This window comes from Oryx dammah, unplaced genomic scaffold (genome assembly GCF_014754425.2).
Source record: "Oryx dammah isolate SB20612 unplaced genomic scaffold, SCBI_Odam_1.1 HiC_scaffold_26, whole genome shotgun sequence".
Lineage (NCBI taxonomy): Eukaryota > Metazoa > Chordata > Mammalia > Artiodactyla > Bovidae > Oryx > Oryx dammah.
Window position 1 is genome coordinate 47,651,468 of NW_024070210.1, and position 16,882 is coordinate 47,668,349.

At 44.9% G+C, this 16,882-nt stretch overlaps 1 protein-coding gene across 3 annotated transcripts in view; it reads right to left on the reverse strand.

Moving 5' to 3' along the window:
• RAB27A (RAB27A, member RAS oncogene family) overlaps nucleotides 1–16,502 on the reverse strand; it is a 77,302-nt gene extending 60,800 nt beyond the window's left edge. Inside the window, exons 1-2 of one of the 3 annotated variants that reach the window (XM_040226564.1) lie at nucleotides 16,379–16,485; nucleotides 1,544–1,619 (exon numbers count right to left, since the gene is read on the reverse strand). The gene's annotated coding sequence lies outside the window, so the exon portion shown is untranslated. Of the gene's footprint in view, nucleotides 1–1,543; nucleotides 1,620–4,102; nucleotides 4,206–16,378 lie in introns of those variants that run through there. The other 2 variants (XM_040226565.1, XM_040226566.1) reach the window with 2 other exon arrangements.
• Between the last annotated feature and the right edge of the window lie 380 nt (nucleotides 16,503–16,882).

Below are 16,882 nucleotides of genomic sequence, written 5' to 3' on the forward strand. Positions count from 1 at the left end.
GACTCATCCTCCACACTGCACCCAAAGTGATCTTTCTACAACGTAAGTGGGTGTCCATCACTCTCCTCTGTAAATCCAGTCAGTGGCTCCCCACAATCTTTGCAGTAACATCCCCACACCATAGGCCTCTGCCTTCCCTGTCATCTACTGTTCCCAGTCTCCTGACTCCAGCCACCAGAGCTAGCTGGAATTCTCTAAAACCAGTGATTTTCAAAATGGAAAAGCAGTGTCATCAGCACCACTTTGGAAGCTGCTAGAAACGCACATCCATGGGCCCACCCCAAGCCTACAGAATCAGAAGTTCTAAGGATGAGGGCAGAAGTCTGTGGTTTAACAAGGCCGCCAGGTGACTTTGATACACTCACCTGAGTGCAGCTGCTCTAAACCCACAGGCTCTGTTCACCAAGAGACTTAGCCCTCCGGTTCCCTCTGCCAGGAATGCTGCCTCAGATGCCCCTTCTCTGTGCTTCCTCTTTCCTAGGGCAGGTCAACCCTGTATGATAATTATCCAGTTGACTCCTTGCTGGTTGGTGAATACCTCAAAGACAGGAACTCTGTCTTATTTGACTCACTCATTCCACAAGTCTCTAGTTAAACACAGGCCTGTCACTGGGATAGATGTGGGGCATAAAAACGAATGATGTACCCTTCACCTCACGGGGTAGCCACCCTCTCATTTGACCACTCCAAGTGTGACTGAAGACTCCACTGATGCAATCTATAAAACCTCTCACCAACCTGCAGAACTGTGAGCAACTGAAAAAGCCTGAACATAACCAGTCTGACATCATCTGGTAAAAGAAAACCTCTGGGCCACAGACCAATACCTCCTGTCACATCAGCAACAGCATTAGATTAGAAATAAAGTGCACAATAAATGTAATGTGTTTGAATCATCCTGAAACCATTTCCCTCCCCTACCCCATTCCATGGAAGAAGAGTCTTCCACCAAACCAGTACCTAATGCCAAGAAGGTTGGGGACCACTGCTCTAGAATTTGGAGAATAATTTAGTAAGGGAAAGTACCAAAACGTTTAAATCCCACATGAAAATTCATTACAGTTAGCTTATTCTAAATTACAGTAGAAGTTGAGGAAAGTTTGATATTAGCACTTCTCAATCTTCAATCCCTAGGAGTCTTCCAGGGATTTTTTTGTTAAAATGCTAATTCTGATTCAACAGGCCCAGGTAGAGCCCAGGATTTCTGCATTTCTAAATAGCACCCAAGTGATACCCAGGTAACAATGATGTTCCTGATCCTAGAACTACACTATGAGTAGCAAGTAAAACTTCGACAACCCCCTTTTTCATAGAACTGTATCAGTCTTCCCCTTCGTGCAACACACCTTTTTATGACCCCTTTGCATTGAAAGCTTTCTCCAGTGTCTTTCAGGCTTCAGGATACAGATAGCACACTAAATACATTTAGTTCTATGACCTCTCAAACTAAAGCCTTATAAGGCAACTACATTCCAATAAAAATTTTAAAAATAAATATAAGAGCTTTAAACTGTAACATTTTATATTGACTTATAGAAGTTACCTTTGCTAACTGCACGCTTTGTGGTGTTTCTGTTTCCTGAAAGATGGATTGGTTTAAATATATATGCAGTGATGTGCTGGGAAAAAAAATAAGAAAAAAAAGAAAGTAGATTAACAAGAGGTAATTGATTAGCAGACTCAGGAAACCAGACTCCTTATCTGCCAGTAGAGAAACACGAGGAGCAACTCATCACAGAATCTCCAGAAAGGGCTTAGGCAGTCAGAGCCCCAGTACCTCTGGAGGAGGGGAGAGCATAAAGTGAGGCTAAAATAATGGAAGTCTGTTTACACCCCAAGCCCCAGCCTTGTGATTCCTCCAGCTCCAAAGAAGTCAAACGTCTATTCTCCGGAGAGAGTAAAACTCCAAGAATCAAACTCGCATGGGGTGTCTGAGTCAAACCAACTTTCGTGGAGACAGGGGAGGCACTGAGAAGTTGCATAGTATTAATAAATATGAAGACACTTCCACCCCACACCTCCATGCCGGACTTCCAAAAGGCAGGCTTACTCCACAGGCACGTGGTTCAAGTTGTCTTCTCAGGAGACTGCCCAACCCAGGAGGGAAGCCTAAACATAAACAGAAGCCCATGACATACTGAGCTAGCTACAACTATAACGTAACTGCTGGGAGAAGGAGAAGATGGAAATCTTATGCGTGTGTGGTCGGGGTGGGTGGAAAAACAAACCGAAATTTTCTTTTTCCATAGTAATGCATCAGTAGAAGATGCCTAAAACTGAGAATCAATCAGACAGAAGTACAAGTATGTCATTAGAGACAGAGGACACAGCAACCAGCAAGTGTCAACTCATTGCAAGAACTGAAAGCACTTGACTCTGGGGAGCAGGAAATGAGCCACGGGCGGAGAGTCTGATAACTTCTACTAACAGTCCTTGCAGAACTATGCCCTGATAGTTTTTTTTAAATTAATTAATACAAAAAGACATGTAATGCCCAACCTTAAAGTTTTATTTTCCCCTCCTTTGGATGATTCACAGAGAAAGCAATGGCACCCCACTCCAGTACTCTTGCCTGGAAAATCCCATGGACAGAGAAGCCTGGTAGGCTGCAGTCCATGGGGTCACTAAGAGTCGGACACGACTGAGCGACTTCACTTTCACTTTTCACTTTCATGCATTGGAGAAGGAAATGGCAACCCACTCCAGTGTTCTTGCCTGGAGAATCCCAGGGACAGGGGAGCCTGGTGGGCTGCCGTCTATGGGGTCGCACAGAGTCGGACACAACTGAAGCGACTTAGCAGTAGCAGTTGGATGATTCAGGCCACCACAATAAACACCACTAATGTGCGCTACACTCTCAGGATCTAAGGCCTACATGGAAACAGGATGCTGAGGATCCGGGCCCTGGACTCAGGCTGCCTGGATCTGAATCCCAGCTTTACTACGCATTGGTAATTCACCAAGTTACCTGACCTCTCTGTGCCTCAGTTTCCTCATTGGTGGAACAATAGGATTATTTTGTAAAAATGAGTCATGTTACACTATAAAGTGCTTAAGACAGTGTTCGGCACCGAGTACACGTTCCATAATAGCTGCTCTCTTTTAAGGTATGTTTGCCACTATATTAAAGCCTCCTGACACTGTATTGATTTTGTCTTTTATAGTTTATATTTCATTTTCCCTGCCTTCACCTTCTCTGTCAGTCAGCCAGCGTCCTCACCACAGTAATCAGAGTGCCTTTCCAGAGTCACTCCTCCCCCCACCAATGTGCATGCCTTCTAACTGACAAGGCATCTGGAAACCAAACAACCAAGATCAGAATTATGTATGCAATGGAGAAAAATATGTACCACAAAGTGTTAAGAAGGTCTCTTTGTGAGGCGAATCAGCACACTTCCATATATGTACCATCTATCAGACAATTCAGAATCCTTTGGGCTTACTTCCTAGCCATCAGCTGTAGGTCAGTGAGCTGGGTGACACTCAGGGTAACTAACTATCCTAGTTCACCCGGGCCTGCGTTTTAGCAAAGCCCTGCATACCTGGAAACCCCAGTTTCAACACTGGTCCAATTAATCAATCCTTTTGAGACTGTTTCATCAGCTGTAAAATGAAGGATAATATTTACTTTGAAAGTCTATTGAAGAGTAAATCAGAGAATGTTCATATGACTCCTGACACAAAGTAAGCTTGCAATAAATGGTAGCTCTAGCTAGTGTATCCAGTTACCTATTGGTATTTCCAACTCTGATATCAGCAGCAAAATAAATTATCCTTAGAAACTTAACCTGTACCTTGATTATTTTACCAGAAAAATAATTTACCTTATACACAGTGGATTCCAGGAAGCTGAAATGTTTGCTTTCCCAAATTTCCTTAAAACCTTTTCCTAATAATTTGTTTCAGGGATTAGGCCTTATTAAAGAAATGTAGTATTTCACCAATGCTGACTTATCCACTGGGCAAAGGCCTGAGAGGTTTCCACCAGCTCTGGATATATGCATTGTTTTCACTAAGGGGATCCTGGGGTACTTAGGTAAACTTCTGGAGGAGAAATCACCATTCCAACTCACAAAAAAAAAAAGGACATCAGGCATCATACCTGAAATTATTTTTAAATTTGCATCTCACTTTTTCCCTTCATAATGGCACCAAGTCATTGTCTCCTGACGGACTGACAGTTCATTCACTAAATATATCCATTCTATGCCTGAAAAATAAGGGAGCGTATCATCAAACAGATGAAATGCCATTTCTTGCCTCAAAAGCTGAAGCAATTCAGTACTCGACAGATACTCATTTCAGCCTGGAGGAAATGGCTCACTTTGGGGCAGTTCACCACACATAGGTGAAGTTGTTACATGAAAAGTTGCACAATTTTGGGGTAGATAACTGAAAGGATCAGAAGTTACTCAAAGCCAAAACATGGCCTGCAAACACCGAGGCAGCAGAGAGAGCAGGAACAGCTAGGCAAATAAGAACCTTCTCTGGGGGCTTCCCTGGGTGCCCAGTGAATAAGAATCCACGTGCCAATGCAGGGGACACTGGCTTGAGAAGATTCCACATGCCTCGGAGCATTAATTAACCTGGTGTGCCACAACTACTGAGTCTGTGCTCTAGAGGCCTGGAGCTGCACTACTGAGTCCAAGTGCCCACGAGCCAGCAAGTCACGACTGCTGAGCTCGAGATCTTCACCTGCTGAAGCCTGTGCTCCTAGAGCCTGTGCTCCGCACCAAAAGAAGCCACTACAGTGAAGCCCACGCACTGCAACTAGACAGTGCTCCCCGCTCTCTACAACTAGAGAGAGCCCACGTGCGGCAGTGAAGCCCCCGTGCAGCCAAGGATAAGTAAATAAAGCAGCGTGTACATGTCAAAAAAAAGATCTTTCTCTGTACGAGCTCCCAAGCTCCTTCCTCCACGCTCATATTTCTTCCCCATCCATTGCCCAAGGTCTGTGAGCACAAAACACTGGCGAACCACAGAAACTCTGAGGAGCCTTGAGAGACATCTGGTCCAACTACTGAAGCAAGACTGAATGGATCCAGGAGAGAACTTTCTCCACGTATGGTCTGATGCCCACTGGGAGCAGAATCACCTAGCGTACCTGATGACAACCCAAAGTCCTGGGTTCCATCAGGCCCCTGGATGAAGCCCTCTGGGAAGGCAGAGAGGGAATCTGAACTAACAACAAGATTCTCCAAAGGACTCCCAATTGTGCATACAAAGGTTGGAGAGCAACTGCTCTAGGGAGACAGCAAAACGCACACCCACAGCTGGGCAAATAACTCTCGTTTAACCTCTACCAGCCTCAGATTCCAAGTCTGTAAAATAGGGATAATAATACCTACACAGCAGGATGGTTGAGAATGATGTGAGAATTACATGAGACAAGTAATAGCTTCCAACACACAGCTTCACATGCAGCAGGTGTTCAACAAGTATTAATTCACCCCACCTTGTGTAGCAGACTAATGAAGATTTATTACAAAAGTCCCTATTTTGAGCAACTGTTACCAAGGAAAGCAGATGGCTAGCTTAAGTTAAGGCCTCCATGTTAATGAGTCACCAACTTAAAGGCCAAGGCCAGCAGCTTTAACCACTGATTGGGTTGTAAAAAGTACAAGCTTCAGTGGGCATGAGAATCTCCTGGATGGCTTGAAAACACAGCCCACTGGGCCATCTCTAGAGTACAGAATCAGCAGTTCTGGGCTGAACTGAGAATCTGTATTTCTAACAAGTTCTTGGGTGGTGGTGGTGGTGGTGGTCTCGGAACCATACTTTGGTCATCTCTCTATTAAACTCAAACTGATCTTCCACCTTGTAATAAAAAAGGACAGCAACGCTAGATGCATTTCCTGTTTGACACCAGACTGGTTAGTTACATGTCAATAAAGAAAAAAATAATAAAACCACAATTTCCGAGGCAGCCCCACCACTGTCCCTGAGAATTTCTCACTACATTTTTGAATGGTGCAGAAAGAAGGCTGGGAGACTTGAGTGCCATCTCCCAGCCGCTCATGTGGGTACCCCTGAGTGAGACACCTGATCTCTTTGAGCCTCACGGTACTCACCAGGGGACAGAGGTGGGCTCAGTCACTGGTTCCCAAACCTGGTGGTGCACCATCCATCACTACAGCAGCATTTTAGATAAAACATGAATTCCCTAGCCCTAAAGCCAAGCCTAACAAATTAGAATCTCCTAAGAAGAGACTGAAAAACATGTGGTTTTGCATATGTTTTAAATAAAAGCTCCCTATGTGATTTTTGGACCTCCCTGGTAGCTCAGCTGGTAAAGAATCCACCTGCAATGCAGGAGACCCCAGTTTGATTCCTGGGTGGGAAAGATCCCCTGGAGAAGGGAGAGGCTACCCATTCCAGTATTCTTGGGCTTCCCTGGTGGCTCAGATGGTAAGGAATCTGCCTGCAATGCAGGAGACCTGGGTTCAATCCATGGATTGGGAAGATCCCCTGGAGGAGGGCAGAGCAACCCACTCCAGTATTCTTGCCTAGAGAATCCCCATGGATAGAGGAGCCTGGCAGGCTGCAGTCCATGGGGTCACAACGAGTTGGACCCATCTGAGCAACTAAGCACAGCACAGCACATGTGATTTTCATAGGCAGCCAGTTCTGAGCAACTATCCCCAAGGTGATCTTTCAGGCCCCTTCCAGGACTAAAGCCTGGATCTTTTGATTTCTAAGCCCTGATGCCAGAGTCTGTGCTTACCAAGTAGCTTTGTCCTATTTTATTTGTTTCCCACAGAGTTCATACTAGAGGATCTGAATACCTTCGTCTTAAAAAAAAAGAAACTAGTCTGCTTAACACTTCCATTTTTCTCATGTATCAAACTGACATTTAGGTTTTAATTTTAAAAAATAAAGTCCAATGCTTAACAGCACAAAATAAACAACCCAATCAAAAACTCAGCAGAAGACCTGCATAGACACTCTTCCAAATAAGACATACAAATGGCCAAGAGGCACACAAAAAGATGTTCAACATCACTAGTTATTAGAGAAATACAAATCAAAACTACAATGAGATATTACCATACACCGCTAGAATGGCTGTTATCAAAAATTCACAAGCAATAAATACTGGAGAGGGTATGGAGAGAAGGGAATCCTCCTATATTGTTGGTGGGTATGTAAACTGGTACAGCAAGTATGCAGAACAGTAGGGAGGTTCATTAAGAAAATAGAGCATCCACTCCTGAGCATATATCTGGAGAAAAACATGATTCAAAAGGTTACATGCACCCCGGTGTTCACTGCAGCACTGTTTACAACAGGCAAGACATGGAAGCAATTTAAACATCCATCGGCACTGGAATGGATAAAGATGATGTGGTACATATATATAATGGAATATTACTCAGCCACTAAAAAGAATGAAATAATGCCATTTGCAGCAACATGGATAGACCTAGAGATTGTCATATTCAGTGAAGTCAGACAGAGAAGGAAAATATATGACATCCCTTATATGTGGAATCTGAAAAGAAATGATACAAACGAACTTACAAAACAGAAAGAGACTCTCAGAGAATGAACTTATGGTTGCCAGGGGAAGGTTGGGGAGAAGGGTTAGATGGCGAGTTTGGGACGGACATGTACACATTGCTATATTTAAAATGGCTAATCAGCAAGGACTTACTGTATAGCACATGGAACTCTGCTCAGTGTTATGTGGCAGCCTGGATGGGAGGGAAGTTTGGAGGAGAATGGATACATACTCCCTTCTATGTTCACCTGAAACTATCACAACATTGTAAATCAGCTATACCCCAATACAAAATAAAAAGTTTAAAAACAATTTGGTCACAGCAGGGGAGGGAGAAGGTAGGAAGACCTGAGAAAGTAGTACTGAAACATGTATATTACCATACGTAAAATAGATAGCCAGTGGGAATTTGCTGTGTGATGCAGGGAACCCAAAGCCGGTGCTCCGTGACAACCTAGAGGAGCGGGATGGGGAGGGAGGTAGGAGGGAGGTTTAAGAGGGAGGGGACATGTGTATACCTGTGGCTGATTCATGTTGATGTATGGCAGAAACCATCACTATACTGTAAAGTAATCATCCTCCAATTAAAAAATAAATAGTAAAAAGTGTAAAAACAACAACAAAACATAAAGTCCAATGTAGGAAAAAATAGGAATTAACACAGGCCATGCAATCTTCTCTTCACACCAACTTCCTAGTTACCTGCTCTATCATTCATTCACTATCACCCTAGCATCTCCCATGTGCCAGGCATTATTTTAGGTGACAAGTATCCAGAATTTCAGGAAACAAAGTCCCTGCTGTCACAGGGAGAACGATTAGCAGAAAGAGATAGATAACGTTAATACAGAGATAAAATAATTTCAAACAGTCAGAAGTCCTGTGGAGACCATAAAGTATAATAGGATAGAGGCTGACTAAAGACTACTTCCAACAGAGTGATCAGGGATTACTCTGCTGCCAAGGGACCACCCTGGTGAGAATCTAGAGAAAAGAATTGTGGGCAAGTGCAGATGCTCTGAGGAAGGCAAGAGGTTGGCGTTTTTAAGGAATAGAAAAGAAGGAGGCACAGGGATGAGCTGAGGACAAGGAGGCCAACAGGGCTCAGATCATGGAAACACTTACAGATCACGGTTAGAACGTGTGGATCTTACACCAACCACAGTGGTAAGTGACTGGGGAATTTCAAACAGAAGAAGGATATGATCTGATTTACACTTTTAAAAATATCACTGGCTTTGCATGAGGAATGGGTTACGGGAAGGCAGGGGTAGCTAGAATGAGACCAGAAAAACAGCAGTCCAGGCAGGAAACAATGGTGGCCTTTAACTAGCAGCTAGTACATAGCCATAGCAGATGCTCAGACATTTCTGGACTGCTTTAACATAGATGAAAATCATTAATATATTTGTTTCACTTTCTGTGATATTTCACAGGAGTCCAAGGGAGAGACACTGCTGGTTACAATTAAGAAACATTAGCACAGGGGCATAGAAAGAACCAGCAGACTTGTCTTCTAGAACCCTCTCTGCCATCAGTTTGTCATGTGACCAGGGGCACAGTTCTGAACCTGTCAGATGGAGGAGAGGCTGAGCTCCCTGGTTTCTAAGGTGCCCACCAGCCCTTAAGTTACATGATGCTGTTAAGTGTAACAAGTGAGGTTTCCTTAATGGGTGGCAAGAGGGGCTGCTGACTCAGGGTTGGGGTTTCTGCCATTGACTTTGAATCTCCCAGAAAGGCTCTAGATAAGCAGGAAATGGGGTTTCCATGAAGAAATTGTCCAGTCTTGCTATTTCCTTGGGAAACTCTGGGATCTGGGGCACCTCTAGTACAAGGGTATAATGATCAGCTGGGGCTCTGCAGAGTAGAGACTCCCAGGCACCTGAGAGCCCGCTGTGCTGAGGGGCTGGGGCCCCGTCTCTGAGGAATTCAGGGGCCAAGCCCTCAGTCACAGCCCTCCCTGAGGACTTGCTGCCAGCCTTCCACCTGTGCTCAGTCATACAGCAGCCAGGCCCTGCCGCCTGGCTCTTGCTTCCAACTGGCAGACTGTCCCCACACTGTCTACTCCCCTCACATGGCCCACCGGGCACCTTGGCAAGGACCTCAGCCTGGGATCCCTAAGGGCAGGGCCCTCCATCCTAACTGCCCGTCAGAATCCCCAGTGGAGATGTAAAATACATACACACAGATGTCTGTCAAATATATGCATATAGATATAAAATACAGACAAATAGAGATGCCTGGGCCCTACCCCATATCTGATGACTCACTCAGAATTGGGGGTAAGGGAGAGGTTAGAAAGAACACAGAAGTGGAGTTAGGCTTAGTTCACTTTACATGATGGAGAGAACGTGGACTTAGGAAACTGCAGGCCAGAGAGGTCCCACAACATATCAAATGCAGGGTTTCTCTGCCTTGACCCACTGACATGGTGGGCAGCATGATTCTTTGTATTGAGGGGCTGTCCTGTGCACTTTGGGGTGTTTAGAGGCATCCCAGGTCTCTGCCCACTAAATACCAGCAACTCCCCAGGTATGGCAACCAGCCACATCTCCAGATGTTGCTCAATGTCCCCTTGAGGAAGAAGGAGTTGAAAACTGCCTAATTAAGAACCACTAGTGTAATACCACTTAGTTAATTATTGGCAAAGTTAGAAACTAAAAACCGATCCACTAGTTCCTGGCGGAGTTGGTTCCTCCACACTGAAGCAGGAATTCTGGAACACAGGGCTGAGTCACCCCCCAAGGAAATACCACAACCCGCTCTGCGGCCTAAGCGGAGCTGGGTGATGAAGAGCTGACCTTGCCCCTGACGAAGGAAGTCCAGCTTGGAATGGCCAGCAGCTGATCTGGCCATGTTTGGTCTCTAGCATCCGATGGGAAGGAGGACACCTTATCTTTTCAAGGGCTGCTAGACCTCTTTACTCATCCCTGGGGTTGCTCCCTTGCAACAGTGAGATTCATTATGAAAATCAATCACACTGCAGGAAACAAAGGAAATCCCGACCGCACCCTTGGATTATATTTTAAAATTCTCAGGTATCTCAAACGGACATTTAAGTCAAGACCTATTTCTGTGTGTCTCATTCCTTCCCGTATTCGAACTAATACAGCAATAATAATAATAATAAAACCTTACCATAAGCTTCCGTTAGCTGATTGAGGCACTGTTTTTGTGTCAAGTAATACAAATACACAGGCGATAAGTAACCAGCCGTACGCAGATAAGACTCAACCAGCTGCCCACGTGGTGGGATCAGAGCAAGACAGATGAGAAGCAGTTAATAAGAATGAACAGATTTTTCTGTCTCTTGGCAACCAATTTTATTATTATGCTTTGACCTGGCAGCTGGTAAGGCTTTATATGAATTAATCAACAGGCTATGAAAAAACAGGATTAGTGGCTCTGAAATATGGTATTCTCGCAGCAGTCAGAGGAAGGATGCTTTTTTCTAAGGCCACTTTCTTAAATAGGTAGAGATAACTGTAAAACAGTAAGCAAACTGTGTTTTAAAAGAACACGTCTCTAAAGAGGAAGTTACATACACCTATCTATTACATCGATCCTTACCATGTTATCTTCCATATCTGTTCTACCAAATTATAAGAAGATACAGAGTGTCAAGGACTAGGCCACTCAAAGCAGGCACCCTTCAGTGAGACAATACTTGGTGGTTGTGGAATTATTCTCAGCCAAGTCCTCCTGAATCAAAGCATCTTAGAGTAAACACTCACAGGGGATGAGAATAATAACCAGACCTTAGAAGGAATAAAAACACATGGAAAGATGGGATTTCTGGCATCACCACAGGCATACAACCAATGGTGGCTTTCAACAGCCCTGTGGTTCTCAGAGAGAAGTCAAGTGTGTCCTTGAGGGTGGCTTTGCCTGCCACACAGCAGATCCAAGGGCCAGAAGGGCAGCAGGACAGTGCAGCGATATGGGAGGGAGGCAACAGCAGTGACTAAAGATCAGCATGAAAACATAAGCAACTACATGTGACCTCTCAAGGGGAGATTCTGTGCACCAGACTAACCACTGGACCCAGAGTTCCAGTTCTGGCCCTACCACTAACTGTGTGATCTTGGAAAATGACAACATCTCTGGAGAAAAATTTCCTTCACCACAAAACACTAGAGGAAAATGGAATCTTCTCCCACTGTTCTCCAATTCTAATAATCCTTGAGTTTACACGCCCTCTCCTTCCTAAGATGGACACATGTGCAATTAGCAAAATGAGCCATAGCTCAGTTGTTCTGTGGACATTATCATGATCAATGCATTTCCTGCCCCAAAACATAAATTTATCAGACCAGAATTACCACATTAAATCCAAGACACCAGTTAACTCTGCCACTCATAGAAAAAAAACAACTAATTTTTTAGTATAAGTATGTCCCAAATATTGCATGGGACATACTTATAGTGAAATATTATTTGTTGTTCATCCACTCTTTTTTTTTAATCTGGCACACTACCTCTGACTCCACATTCAAAGTGTAATCTCAGCTTTCAAAAGTCTGATTTCATACAGGTGGGTGGTTCCAAGTGTGGCTGAAGCACTAAATATGAGGCCTTCTCATGGGTCACATACACAGAGGCAAAAAATAAAACAAAACAAAAGCAGGCAAGGAAGAATGACTTGCAACATTTGTTTTGAGTAGGTGAGGCATCAAATTTTATTAAGCAGTGAGTAGAATATCAATGTTAGTAGACCTCAATCATACAGGGAAAAGAATGTGCTATACTGCCTGCCAGACAGGAGGCCAAAACAAGACGGATGGAACAAGACCGATGCTCACAGCTCCACACCTCTCACCTTCTGGACACAAAGTTAATTGCAAACCTTTTATCTCTTCCTCCAACTCAGTGCTCATGTCTGCTCCCCAGATAATCAGCTTAAGGGAAACCAGACCATAAACTGGAACTTCCTGACTACGAGGCAGAGGAATAAATATGATCAAGCGAAACCTGCACACAGCATAATGTAAAGCGAAGGCAGTGAAAGGGAAAAATCCCTCTCTTCAGAAGGCAGTCTTGTTCTAACAATAACAAGACAATCTTGCTGCATAGAGGCTCACAATTCATTTTTTTTAATTGTGGGTCACTTTTTAAAATATATAATTTTATTTTCTTATTTATTTTTGGCTCCAAAGCGCAGGCTCAATAATTATGTCACACAGGTTTAGTTTCTTGGCAGCATGCGGGATCCTCCTGGACCAGGGATCAAACCCGCATCTCCTGCATTTGCAGGCGGATTCTTTACCACTGAGCCATCAAGGAAGCCCGTCAGCCAGCTTTACTGAGGTATAATTGAGATATAACATTGTAAGATATTTAAAGTGTACATCACGGTGATTTGACATATGTATACATTTTGAAAGGGATTCCCCCCACCCATCAAGTTAACTAGGGCTCGCATTATTTACATCCACACACATATACATGCCATGGGTGTAAAAATAATCCTTTCTCATAGTTTGTAGTGAATATATAGATATGGGGCATATTCCAAGATAAGTTTAACAATGGGAAGCTAGTTCAATTTTTAAAATACCACAGTGATTACTATACTCTCCAGGCCAGTTAATTCAATTCTCAATAAGAAAGGTCGGCAGGAAACTTCTCTCAACTCTAGCCAATACTGCTTTATCAGCAACAGCAGGATGAGGTGGACTAAAACAAGATACTTAACATCTACAGACTGAGAAAAATTAAACATATAGACTAGAGGTTTCTAATGATGAAAACAAATCCAAGTTTATTCATTAACTTATGGGCACATTCAGCAAGAGTTTATTGAACACTTCTTTTGTCTATGATAGCTTGCAGTACAGGAATCACAAAGGAGATGAAGCCATGCTCTGCCTCCAGGATATTACAATCTCATCATGGAAATAAGGCCACATATGCATAATCAGTTGACAGTCTGAAGTCATCATGCAATTAAAAGTCAAAATGAGTCTCATAATTGGAATTTCAGTTAGAAGCCACAGAAAAATTAAATTCACTGCTCTGCAAGATATTCACCAGGAAATGAAACTCCATTTTCTCAAATTTCCAAGGAATTTCACTGTCCCTAGATCAGCACAAGAAACCAAATCACTAGAGACAGGTGCTGAAGGCCTCCTCCCAGTCTGCCCAGGTCCTGCCCTCGGTCGGGAAGGACCCAAAGTCCTCACCTTTCTGCTTTGTTTGACCTTTCTCTTCCTTTGTTTGACCGTTCCCTTTCCAAGAAGAGTAAGGCCATTCTCTCCAGGGAAAAAAGTAGATAGAAAAGGAGAGAAGGAGGAGCTGGTGTAGCTATGGACACTGCAAATGGGAAGGAAGAGTGAAAAAAACATAGCAGACTGATCCCCATTTCTCAGCTTCTCATTTCCTTTTCATTCACTCAACATGTGGGTTTTTTTTTTTTTTTTAGGGTTTAATATGTGCCAGAAACCATTCCAGGTGCTACCTCCACTGCAGCAAATAAGACAAATTCCTGACCTTCATGGAGCTTGTACTCTACCAGTAGGAGACAGATGTGTGGGTGTGCAATGACAAAGAACGCTACAGATACTCTAAAGAAAAATAAGGTAAAGAGGAAGAAAATGTTGGGGTGGGGGGTGGGGGACACTCATTTAGATGGGATGGGGCAAGAAAGCATCTCTAAAGAAATGACTTGATTTGAATGAAATGAGTAAGTAAGCAGTGCAGACTTTTGAAGGAAGAACATTCCAGACAGAGGAAACAGCAAAGGTCCTGAGGTGTGGCTGAAGGCGAGTGAGAAAAGAGGGGAGAGATGGAAGATGAAGCCACACACCCCGTAAGGGACTGCAGGCGACAGAGGTGTCCCTCTGATATAACAAGCCACCAGTGAGTTTTGAGCACAGGACTGAGTGACATAAATGGCTTCGGCAACTTTGTCAAGAACAGACCATAGAGCGGTGACGGTGGAAGCAGGCTGGGCCTGCAGGAGACTTTTGAGGAATCCAGGTTGACAAAGGAAGGGAATCTGGTGGGAGCAGTGAAAATGTTACAAAATGGTTCCTATCCTAGATGCAGTTTCAAAGCAGAACTAATGAACTCTGCTGAGAGACCAGATGTGGGGTATGAGACAAGGAGAAGAGTCAGGGGTGACCCAGGGTGGTTAGTCTGAGCACCTGTAATAAGAAAGTTGCCATTAACTGAGGAGATAGGGGAGACAGAGGGAAAAGCAGGTTTGGAAGAGGAAAATGAAGAGTCTGGTTCCTAGAGACTGTTGTCCACTTCAACATCCTTGCACATCTGTTGTAAAATCAGGCAACAGCAATTGAGATGCTGATCCTAAATTACATATGGAAATTCAAGGGACCCAGAATAGCCAGAACGGTCTCAAAAAAGAAAAACAAAGTAGGAGGACTCACACTTCCCCATCTCAAAACGGTGTACTTACATAGTTAATAGAGGCGAGTATGACGCTAGCATAAGGATAGACATGCAGCTCAATGGAGTAGGACTGAGAGTCTAGAAATAAACCCTCATGTTTACTGTCAACTTATTCTCAACACAGGCACCAATGGTATTCAAAGGGGGAAAAAAATAATCTTTTCAACAAATGGTGCTGGGACAACCTGATGCCCACATGCAAAAAACTGTTAACACTCCTACCTCACACCATGTACAAAATTAACTTAAAGCAAGCCAAAGATGGAAATGTAAGAGCTAAAACTAACAACTCTTAGAAGAAAACATAGGCATAAATCTTCAGGACTTTGGATTGAGCAATGCTTTCTTAGATTTGACACCAAAAGGGCAGCAAGAAAAGAAAAAATTAGTTATACTTCATCAAAATTACTAAAATCAAGGCAGGTCATGGAAATTAAGGAAGGGAGGGAGTAAGGAAGAAAGAATAAAGGAAAGAAAGTAGGGATGAAAACTAACATAAAATACAGATCCTCAGGCAAGTTTTTCCGGCACTACATTAACCTTTCTTTACTTGTAACCATCTGCAAAAATTCTGTCTTCCAGACTGTGTTTTCCCCCTAAAACAAGTTTCTAAGAAGGCATAAATAAATCAATAAAACAGGAACAGTGGAGCACCAGCAAACTAAGCCACCGATAATTATAGAAACTTTATACAGCATAAGAGGATACCCCCAACCTCTGACTGATAAGCCAATCCCACAGTCAAGAATCCCTCCAGTAGGGGAAAATAGCTGTTAGCCCACAGAAGACCTGTGAGACAGGCTCTAACAGATGATGCTGAGGCCATGCAGGTGGCCCGCAGGAGCCAAAATGATGGGAAGGCAAAGTCATGGGTCACAAGATTTCCTTCACTTCAGGCCTGACTTTGCTTAATCCATGATCTATTGGGACAGAGAGAACAGCTTTGGCAAGAGTTACCGAAACCTGTCATCACGTCGGCTTTACCGCCAGTCAAGACAGAAGGGCCTGACTGCCTGGTAGGGTTTTCTGTCCCACCCAGACAGTTTGCCGCCAGACCCCGCCCAACAAAGGTGTCAAGACTCTATAAATCATTCAACTGTCAAAACCGAAGGAAGGAAAGAATTGGAGGGGCCGTGCAGGAGCCTCCTCTCCTGCCTGAGAAGTTTCCTTCCTCCCTCCCCGCCACCTCCATGCGGCCCCTAGCACCTGGATGCGCCGGGAGGGGACCTCAGCCCCATCCCAACCTGGGACTCCACCGAATCGGCCCCTACCCCCGCGATTGTCATCGTAGAGTTGGTGCTGAGGGCCTGGGAGTGGGCGCTGCCTCCCAGAGAGCGGAGAGGAGCTGCAACCCCAACTCCCGGCCGCAGGGCCAGACCCTGGGCGCGCCCGCTGCGTCGCGCTGGCCCGCGCGGGGGCCGGCGCCCCGAGCCCGAGCGCGCCTCCCAGCCCGCGCCGCCGCCTCACCTGCTCCGCCCGCGGCCCCCACGCCGCTCTGTCTCTGCGCGCGCCGCGTCCACCCGCTGCCGGCCTTTTCGGGTCCTTGGCGGGTATTTTCCGTCCGGCCCCACATCACTTCCCGTAAAGGAGCGCGAGGTGGGGGCGGGACCTCCTCCCCGCCCTCCACCTCCCGCTTCCTCCTGTCTCTTCGGGGCGCACCCCCGCCAGACAGGGCGAGCGCGCCGCCCCCAGCCCCTACGTCCCTGCCCAGGGGGCCGACACAAAGCTCCCCACTCGCCTCTTTTGGCCCAAACCCGGTCTCCACTGTCCTTTCCTGAAGGGGTTGTTTTCGTTTTGAGACACAGGGATGACATCTAAAAACTGCTCTGGGATCAGGCCACTATAAGGTATAGTTTGGTGCCGCTCGCCAAGTCCCCTCCCCCAAAGCCATTTTCTGCAGGTGTTTTCAGGGCGTCAGGGCAGTGTCTGTCTTTGCTCGCCACAGGTGCTGAGCGGTTGCAAAGTCGGCCC